The following is a 12,674-nucleotide window of genomic DNA, read 5'->3' on the forward strand; positions in this document are numbered from 1 at the left end:
GGGCGGCGGTACGCGTCCTCCGACCTTTTCATGCCCTACTATCCACAAGGGCGTGGAGTGAGAATAGAATAGTGTGGCGAGCGCAGCGAGCCACCGAGCCCGAAGCGTGGCGAGCGCAGCGAGCCCCGCGAGGGGACGCGGATACCTTCACAGTTATACGCGTCCCCTCGCGGGCTTCCCAGGTGTCCATGGCGACGCGGACACCTGGGAAGCCCGCAAAGGGACGCGTTTACCTGTGAAGGTATCCGCGTCCCCTCGCGGGGCTCGCTGCGCTCGCCACGCTTCGGGCTCGGTGGCTCGCTGCGCTCGCCACACTATTCTATTCTCACTCCACGCCCTAGTGGATAGTAGGGCATGAAAAGGTCGGAGGACGCGTACCGCCGCCCCTCGCGGGCTCGCTGCGCTCGCCACGCTTCGGGTTCACGTTGATGGCGGGGTGGCGTCAACTACTTTTGGGGGGACATTTCAATGTTCAGGGGTGTTTTTGGCCCATTTACTATTGTTCCTATGATAATTTGGCTAAATTGAGCCATTTCACATTGTTTCCTATGGGAAATCGAATCGGATCGCATCGCATCGCATCGCATCGTTCAATATCGTGTATGTGTACGATGCGATGCGATCAGATTTCTCTACGGAGAATAGCATGGTGCGCAATTAACTTAGTGGGCGCCCAGATAGGAAACAAGTACCAAAATACAATTACACTTGACATTAAAAATTATTGGTGTAACATTTTAATATTCATAAAATCAGGAATTATTTATCCTCAACATGTAAAATAATATAAACAAGAAAGTTATAATGGGTATGAATGTAGAGAGCTACAGTGTCTACATAGAAAATAGGTCAACATTAAATGTCGACATTGACAAAAAGTCAACACAAGAAAAAGATCTACATGAAAAATGTTGACATGAGTTTTTAAGTTTCTTTGGTGTCAGCAATGGCACCTGTAGACATGGACTGCCATTTAGTGAAGCACTTCACTTGCCATGTTTCATGCAAACTGCTCTTGGTACACTTTTCCATTCCCAATCGGAGTCCAAATGGAAGTTAAAGTACTAGTAAGCCCGCTTGAAGCAAAACTTTGAAAGCTGGTCTGCTACCTTCTGTGTTTGTGCATGTGTGAAAAAGAGATGTAGTTTCACTCTCTGCCAGCAGATGGCAGTGTTTTAGAGGCTCAAGGACACTAGACATATATTAATGATAAAAAAAAGTCCAAAAATGGAAAACATAAGGCCCATACACACTGGGCATCTTTGAGCTGAAAGCCGCTCTAAACAGCCTGTTTGAGCGGCTTTCAGCTCAAAGCCACCCAGTGTGTATGCCCCAGCGATGAGCGGTAAGCGCTGCTGCGCGCTCCCGCATCATCACCGGGATATCATATACCAGCAGATGAGCGGCATTGAGGACGGCTTTGCATAGCTCTGCGCTATGCAACGCCATCCTCCCCCTCCGTCGGCGCTGGGCAGTGTGTATGCACTGATCGGCTTTCCCGGCAGCGATGATTGACATCATCGTTGTCCATACACGCTGGGCATAGTCACCCAGTGTGTATGGACCTTAAGTGAAAAACTCATGTTGACCGTTTTCATGTGTGCACCTTTTTCATTGCAACTTTTGGCTTGTGTTGACCTTTTGTCAATGTCAAACTTTCAGTTGTCATCATTTTGTCAACATTATCCTTTTGCATGTCAACATTGTGGTGTCGACCTAGACACCTTAAACCTATCAACTGGATACCAGTTATTATAATTGGGGTAAATGTACAGTAGCTCTAATTTTAAAGGCATGTGGCTTTTAGGTATGTCATTTACTTATACTTTTAGTAATTTTTGCCTGGGAGACATTGCTTACAATAACGGTATAGAAGACCATTGCTGCAAAGCAAGTGACATAGTCATTTAAGGGCAATTAATATTCACAGATCAAAGTTTTAGCAAAATTATATACATTTTAAAGCCAATCGTTATACAATCATCAAAAACAGCTTTTCAATTACAGTAAGTGGAGGTGTCTACTCATTAAACTGATTATCAGAACCGAGACTAAACTGTCAGCAGCACTTGCTTGCATGGAAGTGGCTTCTTATGTCAAAGGATTATATTTGCATTTTGGTTTAAATAACAAAAAGCATTGGTAAATAAGTCAAATGTATATTTTGAATAAAGAGTCAGTATGTACTAATATAGGAAGAAATAAATCAGGACATAGAGTTTATCTTTATATGTGTTCTGTCTGCAAATGAACTAATATATTCTGTGTAATTAGCTGCCTGTCAGATATGAGGTATAGCTTGTAATGTTTGAGTGGTAGCTATTTTCTGAAACTATATGCACATTCCTTCAGTTATGCACAGAGTACTTCATAAATATTCACAGTCTGTAACTAATTGGCAATTGAGACTAGATAATGGAACCACAAAGTTCAGCTTAACCTGTCCAATAATGAATTTGAGATGATAACACAGAGCAGGACAGTTTTACAATGTCATCCAAATTTTCATACTCTAATTAATGAGATGTAATCCTAAAATTTGGAAAATGTTCACATATTAAATGAAGGCGAAGCTGCCCAATAAAAAGGATTTCCCATCTAACAAATTATAGAAGAAGGGTTGATTAAAGCATTGAAAACCTCTGCAGCAACTAATTGCGTGAATCCTAACATTCCCAGCTCTTACAGACTCGTGCCTTGGATACACAAGGGAGACTTCAATAGATTTATATACTTTTCCAGGATCTTGCAGTGTCAAAGGGTTTCGGAGTAATTGCTCTGTCTACAATGCCCTCAGTGCATTAACTCTGGTTCTTCCAAATCCCATGATGTTATCTGTAGTTAACAATAGTAGTTACAGGGCCACATCCATTTGGATAGTGGACTTCTATTATGGTGGTGCAGTCTTTCAAGCTAACAGAGCTGGCAGAATCCACACATTTCTATGTAGTAATTAATGAAGGTCTAGCACCTTTCTCAGGCGCAAAGTCTAACAGAACACACAGTACATTTTGTTGAGTTGAATTACTGTTTCTATTTACTACTAGCTTCCGTTTTCAAGGGACTCCTGCTGTCTCTTGAAAATTATTCTTAATAAAAGTGCAATAAACCAACTTTCATTTTCTCATTTATTGCCCTCTCATTCATTGTACCCTTTACATTAAATGCTTCCTGAACTGTGGCTTCAGCTTTATAACTAGACTTATGCACTGGATTATATTGGGATATCAGCACTTGCCATGTCAGCAGTCAAAATGCTGACAGTGGCAGCCCAATGGTCAGGATCATAATACCATTCAGGAAAGTATGCTAACCCTCCACCAAACAATAACCCACCACCCCAGCCTAAACCTCCCCAGCAACGTAAACCTAACCCTTTCCGGTATACTTACGATCAGTGTCAGGATTTTGGCATTTCCATTTGGTGTTGGTATTAAAATTGCTGGAGTTGGAATACCAACGCCAGTCTGCCAAGTGGATAACCTTATGCACATGTTGTGCAATGTAAATTTCTCTTACATTCTTATGGGATACAGGGAAGTCGTTCATAACTATGGGGAAAAGAGGGTTTCCGTAGGAGACAGGCACATATAAACTTTTATACAGGGTGTACTGGCTCCTCCCCTCTGCTCCCCTCCCATCTAGCCAGTTAAGAAAATGTGCCTCAGGAGAAGTACACATCAGGAAGAGCTCCAGAGAGTTTTGTCTTCTGTTTATTTTCTTTATTATTTTGGGACTGCTGTTTTGGACTCAACAGCAGTCCTGCGTCGTGGGAGACTGGGGGAAGGGTGCAGCTGCAGGCCACTTCATGTTACCGAGCTGCCCCTGCCACAGGACCACTGTCCTGCGTGGGTGATGTTACCGCGGGCATTGCGCTGCAGCGCGCACACCCCTGGCATGCCGCACACCCCTAGTCCAGTCTGAAGATGTCGTGGGGTGAGTACTACCCCGGGGTCCCCCACCGTGGGGCCCCCGGGTTACTGTGCGGCAAGATGGTGTCGGCGGTGCCCTGCACAGGGACCGCGCAACCCCACGCTTACACTGGGACAGGGTACTGCCTCCTGTACTGTCCAGGGCCGTTTACCACAGGTTGGATATCTTTCAATGTCAGTCTCAGTATAAAAATGCAGGTAAGCTCCGGCGCCATTACGCTAGGCGGAGCTTACCCAGAGCGAGACCATAGCTCTGTGAGGGTGCCAAAACCTGCTTTCTGCTTTTTCCCTGGCTGCTGGAATCGCCATTGTACTGCTCCAGACACTCCTCAGCGGTGTGGAACAGAAGGGAATCTGCTAGCAGAGACTGCATCAGGTTTTCAGCGCTTGTGTACTTATGCACTTGCCTGCATACACTGAAAGTACTGTTATATTGTACTGTATACCAGCTCTTACAATTGAAGAGCTCAGGTTATTTGGTGTATTTGTCCCCTCCATTACCCTCTGTACACTACCCCACTAGCTTGTTAAGCTATAGACTGGACAGATAGTACTACACATAGTAATTATCTGTGTCTGAATCACACTGCATATCCACTGTCTTTGCTCTGTGTGTGAGGGGAGATTGTTTGTTTGTCACAATGGTGAGGAAACTTACATGTATGGTGTGCAGTGATAAGTTTGTGCCAGCTTCTTCCTCACAAGTTACTTGTGGGCCATGCATGTCCCCTCAAAGTAGTGGGGTTCCCCCACAGCTTACTGGACAGCAAAGTAGCACACAGGACAGCTCACAGGAGCCTGCCTGGGCAGCAGGGATGAAATACATGCTAGAAACTGTAACATCACAGTTAGATACTACCGCAGCATAGACCCAGAGAGTGCAGAGGGAGCTTGCTATCCTGTCTGTCAGAGTTGATATAATGACTCCTACTTCTGGGGTATCTCGTAAGAGAAGTGCACCCTCCCAAACCCCTGAGTCTGGTGCAGAGGACGGGGGGGAGGATGGGGATGACGAAGCAGACATGGGGGGTGAGGAGCCTGATGCTTCACAGTCACTGCGCCGGGGCACAGAGCCATTAATTATGGCAATCGGGGAGGTGCTTGACCTTCCCTTAGCTGAGTCCTCTGAAGGGGATTCCTTCTTTGCCACTCAGAAAAAAACAGCAGGATGTTTTCCCTGAGCAGACTGACTTGGAGACTACTTTTAAGTCAGCATGGAAAAACCCAGAAATTAGGTTTAAAGTTGCTAAGAAATTTACAACCACGTTTCCATTTGATCCTGTGGGACGGAAAGTGTGGGAGGAGCCACCTGAGGTGGATTCCTCTGTGTCTCGTTTAGCAAAAAAGATGGTGCTTCCAGTACCAGGGTCTTCCTCTCTGAAAGACACTACGGACAGAAAGGTGAAAAATACACTTAAGTCCATTTTCACTGCTAGTGGCGCGTGCCAGCGTCCAGTTTTAGCAAGCTGTTATATGGCAAAGTCTATATATACATGGGCCTCCCAGATTCAGGAAGGCCTTCTGGGTGACATAACAGTGGCACAGGTGTCTGAAAAATTACACCATATTCAGGACACAGCTAAAGTTCTGTGTGAGGCGCAGAAAGAGTTAAGAGCCATTAACGGCCGTAACTCAGCCATGGCGGTATCGGGTCGCAGATCCCTCTGGCTCCGGCAGTGGGTGGCTGTCGCTGACTCCAAACGGAGCGTTGAAAACCTTCCCTTCACAGGTGAACGGTTGTTTGGCAACGATTTAGATGAGTTAATCACTAAAGCCATGGCAGGGAAGTCCACCTTCCTGCCATCGACCCCACAGGCACCCAAGCGTCCTTTCCCTTCTCACACCCAGCAGTCCTTTCGGACCGGCAAATTCCACCCAAAAGCCAGGGGTGGTTCTAATGCAGCCAGAGGCTCCCGAGGTAAATTCAGGAAGCCTGCTGCTTCGGCCAACACAGAGCGGCCATCCGGGGCAGCTGCAAGTAAACCTGCAGCATGATGGTGGGACTCCACCAATAGCTCCGGTCGAGGTGGAAGCCAGACTGGCGTTCTTCGGCCATGTTTGGGAAGCCTCGTGCCTCAATTCTTTGGTACGGGGTCTTATTTTGCACGGCTACAAGCTGGAGTTTGCAAAACAACCACCTCACAGGTTTTTCAAATCAGGCCTTCCAGTGTCCCCAGTGGACCAGATGGTATTGCAGCACGCAATCCAAAAACTGGTGCAGGCCAGAGTAATAACCCTGGTCCCTCCCCTAGAAAGGGGGCAGGGTTATTATTCAAATTTGTTTGTTGTCCCAAAGCCGGACGGGTCGGTTCGCCCAATACTGAACCTAAAATCCCTAAACCCATTCTTGACTGTAACCAAGTTCAAGATGGAGTCCTTGCGGGCCGTGATAGCGGCACTGGTGGAGGGGGAGTTCTTGGCATCCTTGGATGTGAAGGACGCCTACCTCCACATCCCAATTTGGCCACCTCATCAAAAGTACCTGAGGTTTGCGCTGTTGAATGATCACTATCAGTTCCGTGCACTGCCGTTCGGCCTGTCCTCAGCCCCACGCATATTCACCAAGGTGATGGCGGAGATGATGGTGGTTCTCAGGAAATAAGGGATCTGTGTAATACCATACTTGGACGACCTGCTTGTAAAGGCTCGGTCGTCGGAGGAATTGCAGGCGGCCTTACAGATTACCATGCAGACCCTGTTGGGTCACGGTTGGCTCCTAAATTTAGCAAAGTCCTGTCTGATCCCTTCTCAGAGACTCTTGTTCCTGGGGATGGTGTTGGACACGGCTCTCATGAGAGTGTTCCTGCCACAAGAGAAGAATGTGGCCATTCAACAGCTGGTCACAGAGTTGTTGAAAACTCCCCAGGTGTCAGTACATCAGTGCATTGTCCTTCTAGGAAAGGTGGTGGCCTCTTTCGAGGCCCTCCAATTCGGGAGATTCCACAGAAGGATCTTCCAGCTCGATCTACTGAGCAAATGGTCCGGTTCACATCTTCAGATGCAGCGGAAGATTGTGTTGTCGTCTCGGACGAGACTGTCACTCCAGTGGTGGCTCCACACACCCAACCTGCTGGCGGGGCGAAGGATTGGCATCCAAGATTGGGTCTTAGTCACCACGGATGCGAGCCTCCTGGGATGGGGTGCTGTGACCATGGGTCAGTCCTTTCAGGGCAAATGGACCCTCTTGGAAACACGTCTCCATATCAACAACTTGGAGTTACGTGCAGTGTATTATGCACTCCTGGAGGCGGCCCCTCTCCTCAGCGGACATGCGGTCCGCATCCAATCAGACAATGCCACTACTGTGGTGTTTCTGAACAGGCAGGGCGGGACCAAAAGCAGGTCCTGCATGCGGGAAGCAACAAAAATCTTGTCGTGGGCAGAGAGTCACTGTCAGGCTCTGTCGGCCATCTTCATACCCGGAGTGGACAACTGGGAAGCCGACTTCCTCAGTCGCCACGAGCTTCACCCCGGGGAATGGAGCCAACACCACCAGGTGTTCAGTGCTCTGGTGGCTCGGTGGGGGAACCCACTAGTAGACATGATGGCATCAAGACACAATTTGAAAGTGTCCAGGTACTTCTCCAGGGCGAGAGACCCTCAGGCAGAGGGAGTGGGCGCCCTCTCCATACCGTGGGCGTTCAACAGCCTGATTTATGTCTTCCCACCGATTCCCCTAGTGGCTCGGGTGCTAAGGAAGATAAGGAGAGACGGAGCCGAGGTCATCCTAGTGGCTCTAGACTGGCCACGAAGAACGTGGTATCCAGACCTTCTAAATCTTCAAAGGGACTCGTGGCGTCTACCTCTGCAAAGAGACCTGCTCATGCAAGGTCCGTGCATCTTCCAGGCCTTAGAGCAGCTTCGTTTGACGGCCTGGAGGTTGAGCGGCAGATCCAAACCGAGAAAGGATTTCACACATCAGTCATCAAGACAATGACGAGTGCTAGGAAGCCGGTAACGGCTGCACATTACCACCATATCTGGAAGAGATATGTAGGATGGTGTGAACAAGGGAAGTTTGCTCCGGCGGAATTTAAACTTGATAGATTCCTCAGATTCCTTCAATCTGGCTTGGATCTGGGCCTACGTTTAGGCTCCTTGAAAGTGCAGGTATCTGCACTGTCTGTCTTTTTCCAAAAGAAGCTGGCTAATATACCTGAAGTGCAGACATTTCTACAAGGCGTCTTGCACATACAGCCTCCTTTTGTGGCCCCAACTCCACCATGGGACTTGGATGTAGTTCTGACGTTCCTTCGATCCTCCTGGTTCGAACCTCTGGAGGAGATAGATTTAAAATATCTTACATGGAAGACGGTGGTCTTATTAGCCTTGGCCTCGGCTAGGCAGGTCTCTGAGCTGGGGGCGTTAACCTGCAAGAGCCCTTATTTGATCTTCTATGAAGACAGGGCAGAATTACGCACTAATCCGCATTTTCTTCCCAAGGTGGTATCCGCATTCCACGTGAATCAACCAATTGTGGTTCCTGCTAGTGGCCCTCAGTCTGAGGTGCCGACAGCTTTGGATGTGGTTCGGGTTCTCCGGGTGTATGTCCGGAGAACGGCTAGGATTCGTAAGACTGAAGGACTTTTTGTGTTATATGATGCCCAAAAGATCGGGCACCCTGCTTCCAAGCAGTCTATTGCACGCTGGATCTGTGCAACCATCAAACAGGCTTATGTGGTAGCAAAGCTTCCTATGCCTGCTGGGGTGAAAGCCCACTCAACTCCTTCAGTGGGGACTTCCTGGGTGGCTGCCCGAGGAGTGTCAGCCTTACAATTATGTAGAGCCGCTACATGGTCAGGCCAACACACTTTTGTCAAGTTTTACAAATTTGATGCTTTGGCCACTGAAGATACTCAGTTTGGACAAGCGGTGCTGCGGCATTCTCCGCACAATCCCACCCGTTCTGATGTCTTTGGTATATCCCCATCGTTATGAACGACTTCCCTGTATCCCATAAGAATGTAAGAGAAAATAGGATTTTAATACCTACCGGTAAATCCTTTTCTCTTAATTCTTATGGGATACAGGGCACCCGCCTCTGTGCAGCGTCCTGCCTTACTCACTCTGGTGAGCTGTGGACCACTACTGGGTCCTTTCATTACCTGGTTCCTTGATGGGAACCAAGGGTGAAGGTTACTAGTATAACCTTATCATTTACTTCATGCAACTCAGCTGTTCATGAGTGGTTTGTCACTTAGGTGACATTGTTTATAAAGTTGTCCCAGTTGGGACACAAACTGTTGTCAATAGTTGACATACTTTAAGGCCCTGAAACCTCCATGTGTTTGTGGTCGCTACAAGGGTATCTGTTTGTTGAAAGTTATGTTTGGGTGTGCTGGATGAATCTCACCACATTAAATATTACACATATTCCTCTCATATTGTTCTTCTCCTTCGGCACAGTTTTCTATTAACTGACTAGATGGGAGGGGAGCAGAGGGGAGGAGCCAGTACACCCTGTATAAAAGTTTATATGTGCCTGTCTCCTACGGAAACCCTCTTTTCCCCATCGTTATGAACGACTTCCCTGTATCCCATAAGAACTCTGAGAAAAGGATTTACCGGTAGGTATTAAAATCCTATTTTTACTTATTTCTATAGTTCTCCTCGTAACGGAGACACAGTGAGGAAGTAAACTATATGGGTTCAATGTCGGGGCCAGATTGCCCACTGGTCAGTACATACAGTGTAACGGTCTAGGGTATGTTGTAAATAGTAAAATGGCAATAAAAAAAATGCTAAACCAGTATTCAATTACTCAGTTAAAAATAACTGGCTGCTTTGGCTCCTTAATAAGTGTGGACAAATGGCTGCACTAGAAAATGTTTAGTTCTTATTTGGGTGAAGGCAGGAAAGATATATGACTAGCTGATTTTATATTTATGTTTATTTTTTTTCTTAATATTCTTGATACAGTACAGTATGTGCACACAGCATTACAGTACAAACTGAGAAAAATAATCCAGGCCCTTAATCAGATCAAGATCCAACTGGCTTCCAGTAAATCTAAAGGTGCCCACACACTAGAATGATTTTTTTGCTGATTGGCTGATTTCTGTTAAATCGGATGATATATCGGTCGACTTGTACCGATAATTGGTCAAAAATCATCCGATATCGGTCGGATGCGCGCTCCCGCGTTTCTTTTGCTAAATCTTCTGATCTTACATGCTGCATGGAAGATCAAAAGATTTAACGGTACTTGTTTCCTAGCACGGCGCCCATCGCATCATATACCATAACACTAAATAAGGTATGCGACGCGATGTTGTACAATAAAATATTGCATCGCATCGTATGCCATACAATGGCATACGATGCGATCGTATACAATTTTTGATTGTACAAGCACCCTGATGGGTCCTTACAATGTGAAATGCCCCCCCCATAGTCAACGCCACCCTCAGGATCAATGCCAACCCGAAGCGTGGCGAGCGCAGCGAGCCCACGAAGGGCGGCGGTACGCTTCCTCCGACCTTTTCATACCCCCACTATCCACGTCGGCGTGGAGTTGAATTTATATAGTGTGGAGAGCGCAACGAGGGGACATGGAATACGTGCCCGAAGCGTGGCGAGGGGATGCGCGCATAGAGATGGGCAAAACGGATCATTAAGCTGAGTCAGGATCCGACGGCTCTCCCCGTGAAAAGATATGGATCTTTTAGACGAATCCTCGGCTGGGTGCAGAATCGCCATCGATGGCAACCATCGATGGCGTCTGCACCGATGGCCATCCCTGGCAGCAGCAGCTAATCTTTCTATCACTTGTAGTAACAGCACTGTACTCAGTCTCCAGAGGTAGTACATCTCAGCTGCCACAGGTGGCAGCACTGAGATCAGGAAAATGCATTGTAATGGAAAACGGAACTGAAACAGATCACCTTTTTGGGATCGGCGGCTCACTCGTTCTTGGATGGGGTCCGTTCAAAAGATCCGGTTCGTTCGCGAACGACCCATCTCTAGCGCAATACATGTAAAGTAATCTGTGTCCCCTCACGGGGCTCGTCTCGCTGCGCTCGCCGCAATATTTAAATTCAACTCCACGCCGACGTGGATAGTGGGGGTATGAAAAGGTCGGAGGACGCGTACCGCCGCCCCACGCGGGCTCACTGTGCTCGCCACGCTTCGGGGTGGCATTGACCATTTAACATTGGAAGGACCCATCAGGGTGCTTGTACAATAAATAATCGTATACGATCGCATGCCGCTATATTGCATGTGATGTGATGCGATTGTATAAGATGTAATACAATCAAAATCGGGGGCGCCTTGCTAGGAAACAAGTACCGATTTAACAAAAGATCCATAGCAACACACATGGGATCTTGAGAGAAATCTTTGGTAAAGATGTGCGCTTGCCTTAAATCTTTTGTCCAGGACGGACAAAAGAGTTCAAGGGTTATTTATGCGCACATCTTAAGATAGAAGATCTTTCTAGTGTGTAGGTACCTTAACAGTTCTTAGTAAATATGCCTCTACTTATTATTTAAAGCATCAGTATGGGTAAATGGCTTGGGAATCCATGTCATATATAATCTGTGATTCTTATTAGAAATCATCCTAATTACAGATTTTGTTTAAAAGAACTACAGGAAAACCACCTTAAAATTGCATTTGCATCTCGCTCTGACTGATTTGATATTTAAATTTTTCCTTATTTTTACCTTTGTGTTTATGTATGGGAATAAATATCTGAACAGGTCTTTTCATTCCTAAAGCACTGTATTTATTTGTTCAGTACAGTAACATATACTGTACAGAGATTTACTGAAATAGTATACTGTACAGTATATTGCTTTATCGCATACTGTTTGAAAACAATTTCCAAACTGTTGGTTTCCTTTAAAGTAATGCTTGCAGTCCACTGAAGTCAAGATACATTTTCAATTAAAAAAATATACAAGTTTACTGCAGCTTTATCGCATAGCTGATCATGAGGAAAATTAATGCAGACTACCACTTCATGCTGGTTGACCTGGAGGCAGAGTCATTCACACTTCCACATAATAGTTCAGTGATTTCATTTTATTACTACAGTAAAGAGAGTGGAAAAAAAAACTGCATTCATAATTATATGAGGGGAGAAAATGGAAGACCTTTTAATTAAAAACAACAATAAGATAATTAAAATTTTCAATTCTTAAATCTTTAGTGCAATAAATGACACATTTCTTAACTATTGATGTACTGCTGAAATATATGAAATCTGATATCATAAAAATAATAAATGACAATTGTATGAGCAAATGTGATAATTAAAAAAGCAATTTAGTTTATATGAAGAATGTACAGTACAAGCATTAGTACAGTAGTCTGGTAGTTAGAAAAATGCTTATTTTATTCCAACTATTAGTACTATTATATAAGCAAGTTCCCAATCACTGAAGTGTAAAAGATAGATAGATACTTTCCTTTCTTTTTATGGTGCTCTACCGTTAAACAGAACAGACAATAAGTATGTAATAGTAACTCTCGTAGTCTTGAAGCAAATTAATTGTACAGTATTTTAAGGTCCTGTGTGTCCTGATATGTTGTTGGTATGCTGGATACATAATAGTGCTGTAATTTGTTCTTTACTTTCTCTCTCTTTCTCTTTATATGGTCTCTCTCTCTCTCTCTCTCTCTCTCTCTCTCTCTCTCTCTCTCTCTCTCTCTCTCTCTCTCTCTCTCTCTCTCTCTAGAGAAAGAGAGATATGTGTGTATCTGTATATGAGAATCTATAGGTGATGTGTGATGGCA

General features: G+C 45.7%; 1 protein-coding gene across 2 annotated transcripts in view; it reads left to right on the forward strand.

The window, feature by feature from the left end:
• The window catches only part of TBC1D32 (TBC1 domain family member 32), a 386,630-nt gene that overhangs the window by 247,719 nt on the left and 126,237 nt on the right, over positions 1 to 12,674 (forward strand). The gene's annotated exons all lie outside the window — the stretch shown is intronic.

This window comes from Crinia signifera, chromosome 3 (assembly GCF_055691185.1).
Source record: "Crinia signifera chromosome 3, ASM5569118v1, whole genome shotgun sequence".
NCBI lineage: Eukaryota > Metazoa > Chordata > Amphibia > Anura > Myobatrachidae > Crinia > Crinia signifera.